Source organism: Camponotus vicinus, unplaced genomic scaffold, assembly GCF_025532165.1.
Source record: "Camponotus vicinus isolate PSW18456_S1 unplaced genomic scaffold, iyCamVici1.0 SCAF_4, whole genome shotgun sequence".
Lineage (NCBI taxonomy): Eukaryota > Metazoa > Arthropoda > Insecta > Hymenoptera > Formicidae > Camponotus > Camponotus vicinus.
Window position 1 is genome coordinate 17,870,192 of NW_028141976.1, and position 21,133 is coordinate 17,891,324.

At 35.4% G+C, this 21,133-nt stretch overlaps 2 long non-coding RNA genes across 2 annotated transcripts in view; one reads left to right on the plus strand and one right to left on the minus strand.

The window, feature by feature from the left end:
- Window positions 1-4,628: 4,628 nt before the first annotated feature.
- The window catches only part of LOC145970900 (uncharacterized), a 113,841-nt gene continuing 97,336 nt past the window's right edge, over window positions 4,629-21,133 (plus strand). The window contains exons 1-2 of the long non-coding RNA XR_014438666.1: window positions 4,629-5,612; window positions 6,184-6,588. This is a non-coding gene — a long non-coding RNA (uncharacterized LOC145970900). The remainder of the gene's footprint in view (window positions 5,613-6,183; window positions 6,589-21,133) is intronic.
- Window positions 18,933-20,003, minus strand: LOC145970315 (uncharacterized). The gene is made up of 2 exons (XR_014438389.1): window positions 19,769-20,003; window positions 18,933-19,587 (listed from the first exon to the last, which is right to left on the minus strand). It is a non-coding gene; the product is annotated as an uncharacterized LOC145970315 (long non-coding RNA).

Below are 21,133 nucleotides of genomic sequence, written 5' to 3' on the forward strand. Positions count from 1 at the left end.
GAGATGTCATGGCCTGTTTTTAGGTGATCCCTGAAAGCGATACTCCCTCTATGGACATTGAAAACGTGGACATGAACTACAAAGCCAATGTCCATGAATGTTCTCAGAGGGTAATATATAATGTGCACAATTTCTGGTTTTGTTCCGTGCTATGTGCACGAAATGCCGGTAGCACCAGAGTATAACAATCATTATTTTGAAAATAATATATAAATATGATAAATAATAATTTTTATAAAAATAATGTTTATAAATTACTTACCTATATGTGTATGTATGTGTGCCCATACGTTGTCCAAATGATTTTAAATATAAGAATAGACTATATGAATATCGGCGTATGTTACCGCCGGCATAGCTCTCAGGTTCATGAGAGTACTGAAACCTCCTCACCTAACAAATGCCTTCGTTAAGGCGGAGATACAGGGGAGGAAAAATTGAGGAGGAAAAATTTTTTTATTTACTTTTATTTTTTTAATAGAGTTTTTAAACACAGAATATAATACATATAAAAAATATATATTACATAATTATAATATATACAACGTAAATTATAATTAATTTGCAATTACATAAAAAACACATTACAAAATATTAAATTATGTAATATAAAAATAATTACATTACAAATATATATATTACAAAATTTAATGCAGAATATATAAAATACAATGCATTAGAAATATGTATTACAAAATATAATACAAATTTAATATAAACTATAATTTTAAACTTAATACAAAATAAAATTTATTACACGAAAGTGTCCAAAGTATACGTATAATATAAAATTTATTAAAAATTTTTACATAGACCAGACAAGACTGATTAGTGATGATTAATTACGCGATATTTATTATTAATAATCGACATAGAATAATAGAATTTAATTAGTTTTATATAAATAACGTATAAACGTAAATAATCATGATCAAAAGAGTCATTAATAAAATTATTGATCATTTCTTCGATTGTAAAACAAAGTATTTGCATTATTGATGCATTTCGTGCAGACCATGAAAAGAAATATTTAAAACGTGTAAAGATAGAACAAGCTTTGATGTAAATCAAAGATTAAATTACAAAATAAATTGCGATTTAAAATTCGCGAGAAAACGCGACGAATAAATAAATCGACAATAATCGAATATTCAATTGCGAGATACGCATAATTTTTATAATATAATAATCAAATCAATAGACACGCGTGCGATATAATTATTATCACACAAATGTTGACAGACGAAGATATTTTAACAAACATTTATGATCCGTATTGTTTATGAACATAAAATTTACTATCCGATTTATTTGCGATTAATATATACGCGACTTTATACGAATTTCACGATTGAGAATAAAATACATATCCTATTTCTCCCATGATTAGCTGAATAAGAAGAAATGAGCTCTATAAGTTTTAAAATATAATTAAAAATCGCGTTGTGGCCACGTTTAATAGAAAATAACGGAACGAATGATTTTCATTAATATAGTTATCGATCGTCTTTTAAATTATAGAAGAAAATATTTACACTACCAGCATTTTGCACGAACTATTAAAAACAATATTCAAAGACGTGGAAAGACAAACAAAGCTTCAATGTATAAGTCAACGATTAAATTATAAGATAAATCGCGATTTAAAATTCACGAGAAAACGTGACGAATAAATAAGTCGATAATATGCGGAATATTTGATCGCGATACGTATAATTTTTATAATATAATAATCGAAGCTCTCAATAGACACGTGCGCGATATAATTATTATCACGTAAATATAGAAAATCGAAAATATTTCAACAATCATTTAAAGTCTGTAATGTTTGTGAATATGCAATTCAGCGACCGAATTACTGCGAATTTTTATAAGATATATCGCGATTTAAAATTCGCGATAAAACGCGACGATAAATAAAACGATAATATTCAAAATATTCAATTGTAGATACGCGAGTGACATACCGGTAATCCGATAAAAACAGGAGCAACCTTAAAAATGGAGAACGATTAACATCTTGTTTCTACATCAGATTTCGCAAGATCAATCTGCGAAGAAAAGTTAAGTGATCCATTGAACGTCGGGAATTCCACTGTAGGAGGGAACGAATCCTGGATCTTCCGGACTATTTCCGATAGCAATGATTTCAGTATTAAATCAAAGACAATTATCCTTCGTCATTATTTTCAATTCAAATTGATATTCACGTCAGAAAACATGTTCTCACATTATTAAGAAATATATTTCTTTATTGACAAATAAATGGATATAACAATTTTTTTATAGAAATGTGATTACGAACGATTATATTTATAAATAATAAAATACATGCATCATTGGAGTTTGTGTTAAATGGGGAACACATAATTTGGGGTACCGTTTGCGCGCGCGAGACGAATCGAACCCGATAACAGCAAGATTTAAAAAATTTCATTTCGAATAGTGTGCAAAATAAAATAAATGAAATAGTTTTAAATATATAATTAATTCTAGATTAATTCTCTAGATTCTTATTCTTATAACGTTTAAATTAATAATTTTTTTTCTTTTAGTCAATATCTTACTGATATAGGGGTACCCATTCGATTCGTCTCTAAATTTTTAAGTATTCGCACATTTTATGTAACATTCATATATAATTTCGCGTATATATAATATATCATATTAATAAAAATTATAAAAATATTTTGGATACGTTAATTTGTGCATGTATTTTATTATACATATATATAAAATAGTATATATCTAAAAACTAATATTCTAAAATGGCGATGGATGTCCAATACCTGCAAATAGTTTCTTAAAAGAAACTAAAAACTAATATTAATATCCCCAGTACCTAGAAATAATTTTTCAAATAAGATAATTAATTAATAATTACTAAAATATATTCGTTCGTAATCATTTTTATCCAAAAAGTTAATAAAAACTAATTATAATATGAAATTACTTGAAAAATAGAAATTTATACACAACGCTATATCCATATTTAATCTACTATTAAAGATTTCTGGCATTAGGCAATAATAATACCAATCCTAATAATGACAGAACATTTTTAACGAAGAAAAGAATAGATGCATTTCTCTCACATCTATATATATATATATTATTTAAATTAATTCGACTTTAAAGAAGCGTATGGCGTTCGTCGTTGAATGACTACCGAAATCATTGCTGTCGGAAATTGCCAGGAAAACCTGGGATTAGTTCCATTCCTACAATAAAAATCCTCAATTTTCAACAGGGCACCGAACTAGACGTCGCGAATGGATCTTACAAAAACCGATGAGAAATAATTCTCCATAATGAAAATCGTTTCGACTCCTCGGCGGTACGAGTCACGCAACTTTCATTAACGTTTATCTAACGAAAGAAACAACGATAACTCTTTCATTAATCTCGTATAAGAACACGAAAAGAACGCGGGAAAAACACGACAGCTTTAATTTTAATATTAAAGCTTTAACATAGCGCGCTACTGTTTATTTTTTGTATTGCCAAAGTCGAACACCGTGTTATCGATAATTCGTTGCCGAAATATTTTATATATTATAAAATATACGCTAACGCGGAATATTAAATTATAGAAGTATTTTTATTAAAATTGATTATTTATTAAATAACTTATCACAGAACCTTTCGTTATGCTAATTATTTGAATTTATTCGATTATTTTATTTTCAAAGTCAAATTCTATAATATTTAGTTTTGCATTTTAGAAGACTGATTTAGAGCGAGCTAAATAAATAAATAAATAAATAAATAAAAAATAAATAAATGATGTTGAGAAGAAAAAGAACACACATAAATAATTAAATAAATAATAACGTGGAAAGAGAGAACATACTATTTTTATATAATAAATTATTATTAATTAAATTATTTATATTTTTATTATATTATTTATATTATCAGAGAGACATATATGTTACCCTCTGAGAACATTCGTGGACATTGGCTTTGTAGTTCATGTTCACGTTTTTAATGTCCACAGAGGGAGTATCGCTTCCAGGGATCACCTAAAAGCGGGCCATGACATCTCTCAGTCTTTTTTCTGATAATATGTACGCTTTCAACGATAATTTGCGACATCTATTCACACTTACCCAGCTGAGAAATCTTATCTTCACAAACTGAATTTGATCGATGATAACGAAGATCCCAAATTATTTACCCTTTAAGTTTGCAGATGTAATTTACCATAACTGTTTTATCGATATTTCGGCACAAAGCAGCTTCCGTGAGTTTCGTAAACATGTCGTTGCATGTACACAAGTGTTATTAGACAGCATATAGATAAAAATCTAGACAAAAAATAAATGTACGTAGATGAGATAAAGAGTGAAATATTAAGTCGTAAAAAAAAGGTAAAATCGTCTTCACGGTCATACATTTTTGAGAGAGAAGACTTCCTCTGAAGATCTCTTTCTCTTTCTAAGTTTGATGCAACGCTAGATTGATACGCGCAGTCTTTACTTATCCGTTCTATGCGTCGCGCTTAGTGAAGTGTTGGAAATGTCATAAAATGACGGACGATTATCGCATTACGTGAATTAATCACAACTTTCCGTTTGGCTCGTTTTCACGTGAAAAAACGTAATTGATATAATATTTTCAATGTGTCATCTAATTCGGACGTTAATCGCCAAGAGCGCTCCATGTTTGCGCGTGAAGTTGACGCCGCATTTTTTCAAACAAATAGTTCGTTAATGCGTCGACAGGTTGTGACGGGTGTGCTTTGGCGTCTCGCGTTTTTACCCAATTTTTATCCGTTTTATGTGTCGCGTTTATGCTAAAGTATCGGGAATATCATAAAGTGACAGACAATTATCGTATTGCGTGAATTAATCACGATTATTAACTTTTCGATCGGCTCGTTTCTGCACGAGAAAATATTGGAATGCAATTGACGTAACCTTTTCAATGTGTGAGCTAATTCGGACATTATCCGCCAAGAGCGCTCCATTTTGCGCGTGAAATTAACGCCGTATTTTTTCAAACAAATAGTTCGTTAATGCGTCGACAGGTTGTGACGGGTGTGCTTTGGCGTCTTGCGTTTTTACCCAATTTTTACCCGTTTTATGTGTCGCGTTTATGCTAAAGTATCGGGAATATCATAAAGTGACAGACAATTATCGCATTGCGTGAATCGATCACGATTATTAACTTTTCGATTAGCTCGTTTCTGCACGAGAAAATATTGGAATGCAATTGACGTAACCTTTTCATTGTGTGAGGTAATTCGGACATTAACCGCCAAGAGCGCTCCATGTTTGCGCGTGAAGTTGACGCCGCATTTTTTCAAACAAATAGTTCGTTAATACGTCGTCAGGTTGTGACGAGTGTGCTTTGGCGTCTCGCGTTTACAGTAAAGTGTCGGGAGTGTCGTATAAAGTGACGGGCGATCGCTGTATCGTGTTAATTAATCACGATTATCGTGCATAGTGTCGGGAGTGTGTCGGGAGTGCCGTATAAAGTGTCGGGCGATTATCGCATTGCGTTAATTAAACGCGATTAACTGCAATTTGCTAATCGGTTTTCGTGTCTACAAGGAACGGCCGAAACAATAAAACGACCAGTGAAAAATAATTGCGGTGCATCGACTGGTAAATAAGTTTGTATTCAACCTTTTCACGGTGATCTCATGTTGTTTTTTTACAGCTTTAATTTTTATCCTACACTGAGAAAAAAATCTGATTATATTAATTAGAAATCTGGTAGATTCAATCAGTATATTTGTTGTAAAATGAATGAATCAGGATTCCCCTTTAGGAATTATCAGATGAGTATGATTAATTTCTTCCTGTTAAATTTACCAAATTTTCTTGATAATAATACTAAATTTACAAAAAAATGGCATCACTCTGTCTATGTTTAGTTAATATGACAAGAAGTTTTTTATAGATCCAACTAAAAAATACTAATCAAATCCTTGTAGTAAAGTCTATTAAACGTTCTAGTTATAAAAAATCAAGTCTTATTATAATAACTAGAAATTCTGCTTGGTTTAGCCAAAATGTTTTCTATCAGATTCTATCAGATCATCTTGTTGTTTGATCATACAATCAAACGATTTTTCTCAGTGTAGAGAATAGATCTGCAATGTCAAAAATCAATGCAACACAAAGAACCACATTCACAGAAATTCGTGTTTAATTTTTCTCTTTCTCTTCGTAGGTCGACTCTCAAATCAGTGTCACTTGTCACGCGAAGCGGATCCTCGTAAAGTGATACGCGAGTGCATCAGTGGGATCTATTCCACGGTAATAAGAAGGAACATGGAAACAGCCTCGCGTGCTTGTATCTCCATACATGGCGAATGAAGGAAAGGGCGTTGCACAGGCGTCTTTCGCGGCCATTTTTCTCGTCGGCTCATCGATCTGTATCCGTGAATTTATTGCTGTGGCCATGAGATGCGCTTGATCCGCGAAGCGATTCGCTACGCTTCGAAGAAGTCTCTTCGGGATAGCGCCTTGTCTGTCAATTTCTCTTTCCACGGTGGAGACACTCAGCGATACACATCGATTATACCTGCCGTCCCCGCAAATTCCAACGCTCGTGATTCAACCCTTCTATTTGATGGCAAGTCAAATCTTTAATTTATTTCTCAATCTCTCTTTTATACAAGGCTTTTGGAGAAGAAAATTGTTGAATCTTATTTCTTACACTGTAAAAAAATATGTATTACTGTCTTAAATGAAATCAATTTATTATCAAAAGCAATGATTATTATGAAAAGCAATGAGTAGTCTAATAATTGATGGTTATAACATTGCAAATCAGAAATCCCATCGAAAGAGTCAATTAGTGTCAATTGTTGTTCAATTAGTAATATTTTAAAATACAATATCTTATAATATTAAATTTTGTTATAAATTTATACATATTTTGTAACATATTTTGTCAAAGAAATATTTAAGCTAAATTAAAAGCTTAATTTATTTTTTTATAAATTTATCACATCTTAAAAATAATATTAAGAGAGTACACATGAAATATAAATGTAAAATAAGAAGCAAAAGAAGGCTAGGAATCAAAAACGCAATTTTTTTACAATGTATATCAAGTAGCATGGATTCTTAGTAGCTGCTTTTCTCACGCTATATAATCGTTTTCCTTTTTCTTTCTAATATTTGAAATATATGTATATTGCTCTTCTATTTTATAAATATATTTTAAAATGTGTGATTTAAGCCATTTAATATTACATGTAATTTCTTTCTTAATATGAATTTTCTGCAATTTTGTAAAAGCGACTTATGAAAAATTCCAATCGTCATATCGGCAAGTACGCGGCAAAGGTCGTTTGTATTTAATAACACGTCCCAGAGAGCCGCTATAAATTCGCCAGCACGTTCTTAATTACACTTTCGCGCCGACCCTTGTTAAGTATGTATCAATTATCGGGTGGCACGATCGAGTCTCTCTCGACCGCGGCGCGAGAAGATGATAGGTTCCGGAGATCCTTAAGAGAAGCGTGTTGCTCTCGTTACCGACTCTCGTTTATATCGCAAACGAAGCGATATCCGGGGCGCGTCGTTTAGGCCCAATTCCGATGGTATAATCGACGGTACAGCGCGCACGTTCCTAAAAATAATCGTATCGATGCGTTGCAGCGATCGGTCGAACATTATTTATGAACATTCGAATCGCGATGCTTGGCCCTTTCACTACACGAGCGAAAGGGGGATGAGACGATCAGGGATCGAGAAGCGTAATACTTTCTTCGATCGAAATTCGGGCGAGGAGAATGTAAAAATGGAGACATGGCCGAGTCGGACTGCGCAAAAACGGGAACTCGATCTCGCGCAAAAAGGGATAACGATGTGATAAAGTGCGGACAGAAAAAAGATGCCGGTGGCGATGGTCCAGATTGTAGTCCATGAAATGGAATATGGTTGCATGAACATTCGGTGGAACAGGAATTGCTGCAAAGAAAATCGCGAAATTCTGGCTATACGTTTGCGCGGACGCATAGAATCTACAATTATGTATGGGACAAAAAGAAATGTGCACTTAATATGCGGAACAAATTGTTTTCTGGCTCTTAAATAAGTCGCCAGGTATAAATTTCTTCCACTCGAGAGAGAGCTCGATTTTATTCTCGCGGGATCCAATTGCATGATAAAGAGCCAATCGATCGCCGAAGTCTCTATTCGCGATTTACAAGTTCGATATAAAATTTACTAAGGTCGATGTTGCGGTCAGCTGCCTCATTTCTGCTTGCAAAAAATTTGCTTTAAGATTGAAAAGCCTTAGATCGTATATAGATAGCGAGAGAACTTTGTACCGTTTAAGAGTTAAGTCGTTTGGCGTTGGTAATTTCTTGCGCTCGGGCTCTCAATTTAATTCGGCAATTTAACGGATTCGCGAGAGAGAAAGCGAACCGCTCATTCATGGGAGCACTTGCCGCGTTAACGCTTCGCACGTAATTACAATGGTCCGGCTAATCTGATCGGATTAATTTTTTCTGGATTCGGCCACGTTCCGTGCGCGGCGGCGATTACATCGGCGACCGTTTGCGCTCTCACACCTGTAAGATTAACGCCGCTAATGGATTCCCCGGATCCGCGTAATTATGGAGTACGAGGCGCGAGATCTCGCACGCGGCCGTTCGATCTCACGCGTCTCCATTTTCAACGGAAAATTACGTCTGCTATTTATTTCACAACAATTTCCAAATGTTGCGTAATAATACCTCATGTTTTCTAAAAAATAATGTGTTAATAAATAACAAAAATTATTTTGATTATGAATTTTCGCTGTATTTCGACTATACTAGAGTCGAAATAATAACGGATTGTCTATTAGAAAATTAAGTATAGGAAATTTAATATAATTTTATAATTATGAATTTTTTATTTTGTCGCCCGATTTAAAACTTTAATATATTTATATTTTTTCAAATTTGTATAAAATAATTATCCATTCTAGAGATATCAAACAATCAAATTTGTATTATTTTTCTTACATAGAATTATATTTATGTATTTTTTATTTGATTAACGCATTACATGTTTTAAGATGACTCTTTAATTTTACATATACAATTACTCCTAATTGCGCTTTATCACAAGGAACTCTCCAACCATGTTCATATTACCTGATATATCGATCGTTCGTCATTCATCGAGGGACTCGTTGTCGCGTGAGATATCTACGATACGCACTCGAGGAGCATCAAACCGGTGGTCGGAGAGGCGATCCTTTAAAAGCGCGTCCCTCTTCTCTACTTCGTCTTTGTGAGTCGCGGCTAGAGACACGGCATAAAGAGTCAACTTTGTAACAGAACCGATCATAAAGATGGCATCCCTATATGTATCTTTCCTCCTGTATATGAGCATTAAACATAAATCTCTGTCGGATGAATAACCGTCTCTAACGGGGAAGAGGGAAGGGAAGTGGGTCTTGCGAGAACAAAGTCAAACCTATTAAAAGTAGCACACAAAGTAGCTCCTCAATCGCGGACCCACTCGCTGCTGCTCGTCTCGCTAATAAAATGTTACAAATTCGTCGCACAGGGGACAGTTTATAACGCATGTGAAGCTTTCGTCGCGAGGAATCGTCCGGCTTGCCATTTATGTCCTACGAACACAAAGACAGATTAAGGCAGTTAGAGGCTATAAGTGCGAACTGGTTTCAAAGAGAAGATCCCTATTTTTAGCAAATATTTAAGATTCAAAATAAAAAAATTCAAAATGTTTCTTGAATAGCGTTAAATATAGATATTTTGAATTAATAACGTGAATTCGATAAATCGAATTTAAAACTAGAGACATATAAAATACTACTTGCGTGGATTTTTATTCCTGTGTCCGGCTTTTGATACGCTTCACGTGTTATTGTATGTTTTCTGCCGCGTTAACCAGCCACTGAATCAATTTAAATCTGTGGAAAAAAGATCGCATCGCGTTTTGAGCAGTCGTGCAGAATTTTATTCACGATATTTTATTGCGCTTGACCTCAGAATTATTTACAGATGACAACACGTTTACATCATAAAAACGCCTTTTATACGATTTCAATGATATATCCGACGTACGATCATCTGCGCATCTTTTCTCTCTTCCGTTTAATGCGAATGTACAATCATTGTCGTTTTCTCATCTCGGCACTAACATGCGGAATAATAAAACGAAGAGAAAAGTTGCAAATTGTGCTTTACAGTCTCCTTGGACATTACAGTTACGAGATGCTTTATTCGGTTATAAATTCTATTAGCGATCCTTTGAAACGACACTTTGATTCGTTGCGTCTATATTATTGGCACTTGAATGTGTCGCATCCATTGCCACATTGTATGTTTTCTTTTTCTATCATGATTTTTTTACATTTTCTTCATCATGTGATTCTATCTGACCATGTGATGTATCAAAAATTAGGAATTTCTAATTATAGCTATTAATTTCTAATTACAGCTGTTATTTATTAATTAAATTAACGGTTCACATATATAGTTATGATATAATGTTTGATTTATGTATGAATCACTCTAATTTTTTTATCTTTACTGTAACATACGTCGGAAACTACGCGCGACTATGTTCGCATAAAAAAAAAAAAACTTGAATGGTTGCGTCACGATGTTCGAAGAATAGGTCTTAACCTTTTCACGAGCATTGCCCGAATTTTGGACGTTTCACGAGGAATCGGTGCATCGTGGAAAGAAGAAAAAAATCGTCCGTTTTCAATCGAACGGATGGGGTAAGAGCGCGGACAAAGGCGCCATTGTATGTCAAATTTTTATAAGGATTCTCAAGATTCTCTATTGTGCGAAAATTGGGGGCTTACGCGTCGCGGGAATTGCGGAGGTGGAGAAAGATGGCAAAACGGGTTTCTGGATCCTAAGACTGTAAAAGAATTGATCTCTTTACGGTTTGGTGCTTTCGGTAGAAAAACGCTTCTTGCACCACATCTGTCCATCTGTAAATTCAACGATGTCAGAAATGAATCAAACGGATATTTTACGAGCACGTATAGGAACTGTTGGAACAACTGCATTCAGTCTTTAGTTATTTTTAAAGTTGAAACATGTACATATATTAAAAAGTAGTTTCTCTTTTACAAAAGATAAAAATTAATTAAATTATTTTTCCATAAATCTAAATAAAGATTTTCTATTTCAACAAATCTTAAATAACTTTACCTTATACTCTTGAACAGAATTCAAATAGTGAAATATTTAAACAGATTTTGTTTTGACATTGACGAAATCCTTTCAGAGGATCATTGTTTCTCCGAGAACACTTGCAGCCGATCAATATTTGGATCGATCGAGATCCGATCGCGCATCAATATTTTCAAATAACCGGTTAACCAGAAGATAGATTTCGACTTTCCCCTTCTGCTCCAAAGTTCGATGAAGAAAAGAAAATCCTTTCGGGACACAACAAAGCCGTTCGGGTTGCCGCGTGTCACTCTGTGCCTGACAAAGCTCCATTGACGAACCGCCGTATATAATATAGAATTTCCCGAAATCTGGATTTTCTAAAGAGAATAGAGGATCGAGAATCGCGGTTCCTTAAGGGTTCGCTGCGTTCGAAGGTTTAACGGGGGAGTCGATTCGCTGGACCTTTCCTCTAAGATAGCACCTGTTGGGAAGATTTTTTTGGTCAACTCTCCCACAGACGATCTTACGTGAACTTTCTCACGGCTGGTAATTTTGCCTGTTACACAAAGATTGTGTTGCGCGTCGCTATAGCTAAAAATGTAGAGATAAAATAAGAAATACGGGATAAGAAATGAATTATTTTTTATTGCTAGTAATACGAATTAAAAAATATACTTTGCTATAAATAATTAAAGAGACCTGCCTTAATTTATAATATTTAAATACTGCCAATTATTGGAATTTTTCTTCAAATTTAGCTAAAAAGAAAACTTACTCAAATAATAACTAATAAATAAAATAGTTGCGGGATAATATTTGCACATTAGATGGTATTTAACAATATAAATCAAGTAGTAGCGATGGCCAGTAAAATCCATAATACACGAAATATAAGGAAATGTCTGCAGTCAATAGGATTACATGCGATTCAAGCGTAATTTCTCTCGCAGACTAACGAACTTATGATAACGCAATTATATCTTGCAATAAAACCGCACATTTTTCCACCAAAGATTCAACGTAATTTAGCACGAGTCGAAGGTAGGTTACTTTCTTACGGAATAACTGAATAATAAAAACGAAACGAAAGCCAGGTGGCTGCATGATGTTTTAAGGCGTCTCAAAGTTTCACGACTCTAAGGGGTTCGATGGCGCGCATGTGCGCACTTCCATTTCACTACGGTGCCGTAAAAATTAATCCGATCGTTAAGGATCGTCGTAACTGTCAAAATATACGGCCTCGTATACCAGTCGAGCGAAAACCTTCCGCAGAAGTGCGTGAAATAATTATCGTCGTGAAATCCATTCCAAGCATTAGGGATGCAACGCATCACAGGCGGTCGTTTCTTCGTCGGTTAACGAATAGCGATTATATAAATGTCTCTGAAACAGTAATGCAGATGCTGCGAAATACTCTTACGTAAAATATTAAATTAATTACGGCCTTATAATCAGTAAAGAAAATATATTTATATATGCTTATATGTGTTGTAATAAATGTATGATATAATGTTTCAATACACATTTGCTTCAGTCATAATTAATAAAAATAGTTTTACATAAAAATAGCTTCTTCAAAAGATCATGAATATTGTAGTATTTTACTTTAATACAATAATATTATAAAATTATATATTTAATTGCATGTTATATTTTTTTAAATACTGAATGTGACATTAGACGCAAATTATACGGATGTGTCGTATATCTTTTAGACATACTTAACTATGTATTTAACATATTAATACACACTATCATTATTTATCTAGGAAGAAATAAAATACTTATAATGAGCTTATATCTAAATTTCAGAAAAGTGACAAATATTATGTCGATAATCACAAGAATTAATTTAAAATTATTATGGCGCATCTATTTCTTTTTTTATCTTTTCAAACGAATTACATACAATACTTTATCTCTCTGAGAAATCGTAACAGCTCCATTTTCTTTTTGCCTTGATCGAAATCACATAATTAAATTATTGAAATGCATCTAGTCTTATTATTTCTAACGATTTCCTATGTTTACCTCATTGACGTCTACTTTGATATAGTGAAGATGATGCGACATAATCATCTTTTTGCTTAACTGTGCGTTTCGGTGGGTGGAGAAACCGGTGATTCAGATCGAGATTACTAATGGATCCGGGTCGTGGCTCGCTCGATCAGAATATCCGTGCATAATTCGAGTAATCGAATCTACCAAGGCAGTTAAAATAAATTAGGTCAGAGAAAGAGAAAAGGAAAGAGAGAGAGAGAAAGAGAGAGGTTTGAATAAAAACGTAATGAGCCAATTCATGACTAGTCATTGCAGTTTTTTGTCGCTGCGCGCTTTTTAAAGTTAAGTAATTAACCAAATGCATCTGTAATTAAAAAAAAATTCAAGGTGCATTCTGCATTTCAACAAATCTCGCTCAATCACATATTGTATGTCAGTGTACATGTATCGCGTCCTAGTTTATTTGCAAAAATGCTGAAATTTCTCAAATTTATATCTCACGTTGATGATTCATTCCATATCGGGAAAATTACGAGGGGAATCTCGAATCGTTATCGGGAAGGTGGAGAGGCCCGCGATAAATCGCGGGTATGATACAAGAGAAACAGACGCGGCGTGATTTCGCGCGAGGGAGAAGAAGCAGTAGATCACAGACAGGAAATCGCGATAGCAGGCGCGGGAATTCCAACCGCGGCGTTATAACATTTCTCGAACCGGAAATGCAATATGTGGCGAGACGCACGTGGGCAGCAACGTATGTTACGGCGAGCGCGCTGGCAGCCGATGTTCGCTCCTTGTCGTGAAATGAATAAAAGATGCTGTGCCGTTGTATTTTTCGCTCTCCCTCTTTCTCTTTCAGCAGTGCGTTGTTTGTTCATTAACGTTGACGTTGCGCTGCAACGTTTTTCAGTGCCAGGATTATGCATCGCGACGAAAAAACTTTAGGCAGGCTCTGAATATTCGATCGATATATATGATGATTAGAGCTTTATCTTGGTTTCTTCAAAGTGATGTATGAAATCTTGCGATATCATTCAGTGACTGAAGAAACGGATTAAATACCTCGCAACAATATATAACGTGCATCTTCTTGGCTTCCGAGTTAACGATGTTTCCTGTTTTCTTCGAGTGTATCATACGCGAATACACTTAATCAACGCCGGAAACGGTGATGGCGTAGGATCTGTGCGAGGCGCGTTGATAATCGGATCTACTGTTTATGGCGGTATCGTTGCTTTGTGAGAAGTCGGGAACACCAACGACGACAACCGGCACCGTGACGACGATAACCCAGAACGGGAGGCCAGACAAGGCGTCCGCTTGCCTTCCTCCAACCGGGCAGAACGCGTTCGTCAAAGAGTTTCATTCATCCGCGCGGCAAAGTTCACTCGCGTGGACACGTGTGCCGAGCAGACCGGCATTGTAAACGAGGGATTTATGCTCTTTCGGCGACACACACATACGCACCCTCTTTCTCCCTCTCAAGGCTCTCCTTTTTATGCATTTCCTCCTTCCTAACTACATAAACTCGATTCGAAAGGGCAAAAACAGAAAGAAATCGTGTTTCAATCAATAACAGAGGATACGATCGGACGTGATGATTAGAGCTTATGAGCAAGGACAAAAAGCGAGCTACCCTAGTTTTATAAAAGTAACATGTACGATTTTAGATTCGTACGTCTTTCTTAGAAATCTAATTATTTCTAATGACTTAAGCAGCTTTGAGGTATCCTAAGAAGCGTGCAAGAAATAAATTATAGATGTCTGTAGCGCGATAGAAAGCACGATAAACTTGCGCAGGATTCCTGGGGCTATTGTCATTGCTCGGAGATCAATCTAACCGTCACGATTCACGATCTCTCGCGCCCTAAAAGCGGGAGAATCGTGGCCCGAGACATCGAATGTTCGATCGATAACATTGCGTCAATATCGAGATAGACGTACAGGAGGAATGTCCTTTGTGTCCAACCTTTAAAAGAAGGCAATCTTGACGCACGATTATCGAAATCATCAGAATGTCAACGAACGTGCCTCTTCATTATGTCCCATCTACGAAATGCACTGATCTTATCGATTTACCACTTTCGAGCTGCTCACATATATGTGCGAACAAAATTGACTCTTTCGTTGCTGAAATGATTGAGATGATTCAGTGTTTCTTTGACACTCTATTATATATACTTTTTATTTTAAGACGAAATTTCATTGTAAAATTTCATTACCTTTTTTTAATCCAGTAGCCTAACGACGAAAAATTAAAAAACCAGCGTATTGTTTTTGTTCATGCCGTGTTAAATTGTACAAAGGAATGGAGGACAGATTTGAATTAAGGCTTCAAACGCGTGGGTGGATTACTTAGCTGCCGCGGCTTCCGTATTTTCCACGACATAGTGCTATCGCACCTTTTATGGGATAAAGAATGACGATGGTTGGAGGATAGCACTAGTCTTGCTTGGTCTACCTTGGATATCTCACTTCGTTGCGCCTCGTGTCGTCCTTTTGAAGTCGACGAAGCGTTCGCTCGAGAAGAGGCAAACAGTTCGCGTAGGCGTACGAACGAGTATATCGAGTAGCCGATCGCGCTCGTTTATTTCACGTTACTAGGCTCACAACGCATTAAGAACTGTTTAATAAATTCACGCCGGGACAAGGTGAACGTCGGAGTGAAATACGGATATATTTCGGCTCCATTCTCTATAACGGTAGGAAAGGTTGATCGATGGTTCTAACGTTCGTCTCGTTACTCGAACAAATTCTCGCTTTCTTTAACAAGATCCTTTGCTTGACACGATCATGATATATGTCTTGTACTATTTTTACTGCAATAAGTTTTTTGTATCATAATTTTTTATGCTAAAAAATTAGCATTGTTAAAATCGAACTTTTTATTTTGAACGAAATATACATATATATATATCGTGTTTAAAATAAAATGTTCGATATTTATTAGATTAGAGGATAAATAAGACAATCCATAATTACATGTATACTTATTTCGCCATTTATGATATATGTATAGAGGATTATAAATACGATATGGGTTATCGTCATATATTGATGTCGGTCGAATAGCATCACTGTTTCGAGGTTTATATCTTAAGAGCAGGTGATATCTTATTGATACTTCATAAAAAGTTTCGCTATGCAGACGCTCGAAATCGAAGAAAGGCTTACCATCTTCACGTCCGTCAAACATACATCGAATCACAAGAGAGAACGATGAGGACCCATTGTTGTCCAGACTTCGAGAGTCTTCCTTTCGCCGTGTTCGAGGGCGGAAGAGCGGTCTCGATTGCTCGTTAAGTGGATCCATTCAAGGGACCACTTCGATGGAACAAAAATGTTTGATGCCTATAAAACAAAAATTGATGCAGACGGGGCATCGGGATGTTTTTGCCACATCGATTCTCCTCGATAACTTTATTTTTCGTATTTATTACCTCGAAATATAAAAAAAATATATCTGACTCCGATAGATTATATAACTGTTACGTAATTATTACGAAGCACAATGTAATTTTTTATATCAAGATTTTCGAGGAATTCAGAGTACGACAAAAAAGAGAATGATGTAAGAAATAACGCGAGAATGTAAGAGGAAATGTTAAAACCAGAGGCCATCGAAAAATATTTTTGCTGGCTATGATTTATCGTTTGGTGCAGGCGGAAAGATAAACGCATCTGTTCAAAGATGGAAATTAATGGACAAGCTAACGTCGTAAAAGCAGATGTTGAGGTGGTAATTAGAGTTAAAAGACACACGTCTAGTTGATGCTATTTAAGAGTAAGGGCGTGGCCGGTTGTTTCGAAACGCGGATCCAATGCTGCTACAGTTGCTGCTCAGCTGTAAATTTGAACTAATCATGAGTTAAGCATTTGCCTTCGTGATGCTACGTCTGACAGGTTTACCTAAACGAGAGAGCAAACTCTAAGACACTTTGAGAACTATCACGACTTTGATGCGTATAAAAAATGAAAAGACTCGTTCGCCTCTATTAATTTTATATTTAATATTATTTTTATTAATATTATTTATTATATTCTTTAATAGATCAGAAACTTCTGTTTTACACAACTTAAAAAAAAATAATTTTTTGAGAATTTTATTATCTTAATTAATTCTTAATTTAAATTTTTATGTAAATTTTTTTATAATTTTATTTACGGATTTCAAAATTTCATAAATTATATTTATATTCTAGACAGGTCAGCGGCTGATTGCCATTGACTCGGAGGGTTTGTTGCTTAAAGATCCCTCGATCATTTCAATAATGAAATTCCACAGTGACGTTATCGTGTAGGAAATGAGTTACGTGATCGTCATACTTCTGAATATGCTTGCAAGATGTCGAACGTCCTTCCGAGGTTGTCGTTTCATTGTCAATTGTACACGGATTGGTGGGAATAAGATTCGTGATGGAATCTATCCTGACTGTCATTGTTTGATTCGTTGGTCGGCGAGACAATGATGAGAGAAATGGCTTTCATTCACACGTCCTACAGAAATCTTTGATAGATGTATATTTTTTATTTTTTTTTTAATATATCGTCTTAAACAGCTTTATATGAATGTTCTTTCCGCGATATAAGAATAACATAATTAATTTATAAGTTATTGCGTAAAAAATTATTGTGTCACATGTGTAATAAATAGAAAATTGAGTTACTATGATAAATGTGTAAATTATGATGAATTGTTTTATTTCTATTTGTACAGAATCTCGTGTAGTAATATGATTGGAAGTTTCTTCAAAGTCATTTACCCAAGATAGTCGTGCACGTTCTACATGATTGATTCTAGATTGACTCACCGATTGATCCGGCGTCCTTAAAAAGGAATCGGCCGCGCGCGTCTTCCTTTTTGATATGGTGGTCCGTGGCGAGATAAACGCATACACGATGCCATTTGAGATTAAAATCCCGGTGGGGTACGGTTGATTAAATATCATGTAGGCGGATATATGAGACGATATTATACAAAGGAGTGCAACTAAGTTGCTCGGGCATGGACGGATAGACTAACGCATAGTACGTGCAAGTGAAAGCTATAGAATTATTTAACCATAAACATGATACGGTGACGTTGGTAAAGATTTAGTAAAGTTTCGATATAATTAGCATCATTATGAAGTTACATGTTAAATATGTATTAATTCGCGTTATTTTATTTTTTGTTTTATTTTCTGAAGATCGATGCAAAATAAAAGGATGAAGGTAAAGTGCCAGAGAAAAGCACGAGGAAGATATTTTAGATTTCGGGATGACATCTGCATATTTTTATATCATCGAACTGGCGAGATAAACGCACACACGTCGAACCCTTTGCGATCGGAGTGGGGCATAAAGTATCCTTCGCAGGCTCGTAAAGCATGTGATATCATCTTCGTGGTCGACCGCCAGTTAAAGGCTTTGTCTCTTTGCCAGTTGCATCGTGGCATTGTCTTCCGCCTGTTCTTTATAAGCCCCCGAATCTTCCAACGTGTGCCAATAGCGCAAAAAATCGAAGGACGCTCGTATTTTTTTTGCTCGCCCAATCACATTCTACTCTGGGCTTGAGTCGAGCCAAGGTTACGTATCTCCTCGCTTCTGTTATTTTTGCATGATAGTCTTGTATTTTAGGAGATCTATGTCTAATTATGAAGAGAGAGAAATTATTTCTTTCATTTGCAATTGATTATACATCTTGAAATAAATCTTAACACGTTGAATTTTTGTCGGTTTTTATTGATTTTAAATCTAGTCAATTTTATACGTATAATAGAAAGTCAGATACATATAATCAATAAATAATCGAAGAAAATAACGAATACATATACATGATTAAAATGCATATATAATTATTACAATATCAGATATACAATCTTTTCGATAGGAAAGCGATGAAAAAAATACAATCCTTCATTGCTAAGGGATTCCGAGGGGCGCGGCGCATGTATCGCGCGGCAATATCACGGAAATTCGCATTGCATGCGGAAATTATGCGCTCTCGAAAGAGCGGCACACCCGGCTTTCGATGCGCGGTGCATTTGAAAGTTAAATTCCTGCCTTGGGAATTCAACAACGCGACGGCGACGACGCCGCCGCCGACGACGGTCCGAGGGCGCGCTTCCACGCTTGTTCGCGCGTGTTGCATTTAGATGCGTCCGCTACGGCGGCCCTTCGGCGCGCTTCCATCAATCCGTCTTGACATGCAAATAATTCGTGGAAAAAATCGTCCGGCGTACGGCAGCGACGTTACAATTAATCACGCGGACCATGGCCGCGACGCGACACCGCGTCCGGCTACCGGAGTTACAATTTGTTACGGTTGACAGGCTCGAACTGCGATTCTCTCCAACTGCGTTGACAATACGCGCGGCTTTTTTTCCTCTGTGCTTCGTTGCCGACGTTGCATCTCGGCACTGCTCCGGATGTCGTTGGATCGATCTCCGAACATCTCTCGGGTCTCGAGAAAAATCCAGTCTGCTTTGCTTCATACAAGACATTAGTTTCATCAGTTTGAAACTTTAAACATAATTTGATGATTCTTATTTATATATTATTTTGATACTTTATTTTATTTGCTTTATTAAAAATATATGTATTTATCTTACATGTTTAAAATGCATTTATGTTATATATAAAATGAAAATTTTATCATTGTTTACTCACATCATATGTGCAATCTCTTGATTGAGTTCTTGTAGCGCATAAGAAGGGGAGGGAACTGCCGGTGCATACATGTGCATCGATGTGCATCCTACGGGTACGCAACGTTGACCCGGACATGGATCTGACTATCTATCAAACTATCAGAGTATATACCATAACTTGAATACATTACGTCTAAAAATAAAAATAAATTTACTACATAACAGAGAATTTATACACACTAATATTAAAGTGAAAAATGAAATATTAAAGTCAAAAAAGAAAAACAGATAATCTTTATATATAAAATAAACTTTCTATTTTTTTAATATCATTTTTTTTAAATACGCAATAAAATTTTAATATTTTCATATTTATATCTCATAGATATTAATCATAATTTTATAGAATTTAATATTTCAATGCGCTATCGTGTGAAAAAAAAATCAGTTTTGAAATATTCAGGCTTTTTAATGCTAGAACAAAGTCCATTAATCAGCGCCGCGTCCAGTCGCAATAAGTTAAATATTGATTCAACCCCCCGTGTATATCCTGCGTTCGCTCGTCATGAATATGTTGCGTGCGCCGATCAAGATTAATGCATCTATATGCGCCGATAGCGCGATCGGCGCCTTAATGCATTGCACGCTGTGCGTGAATACGCACGGGGATGAAGATAAATATTTGTACTGACGAGTCAAAACTCTCTCGCGGGCAATCGCAATCAGACGTCTATTAGTTTGCGATGACTCCGTAGCAGTCGGCAAGATTACTTTCTCTTCTCTACCTCTCATTATTTCGGGAATCCTCCGTTATATTCTCGTCTATCTTTCCTCTTTCTCTTCCTCGTTCCCGATGCGGCGAGGATTTCGAGCCAGGATTCCTATTCAAATGTAAATCAATGTCACCTAACGAAGGTCGAATATTTTAATGTTTCATGATGATGGAAGCTTTTTTCACCACCATCAGAGAGTTTATTCGCAAAAGATAAAAGCCATATGTCATCGGGTCGCACATGATAATGTATGTTCTTTTTAGCTTTTGTCGCTGATTACGTTGAAAATATATCATCAAATTGTCACAAGTTTAATATAAGAATTTAATTTAGTTTGAATTTTTTTAATTTTTAATCACAGTGAAATTAAATTAGAACATTTAATTTATAAAAATTTATTATTAGAATATTTTTATCGATAAGGTAGGATTTAATTTATGAAATATTTTTTTCATTGATTAAAATCTTACGTTCGAGTGTCTTTCGAATTTAAGATGCACCTCGGCGTCGATTCAAATAGAGTTTAAAGGTGCAAATAAAAGAATCGCCCCAATCTTCCCACGGCTGGCATAATACTGATAGATGGGATGTTGTCTTTTCGCTACGCGAAG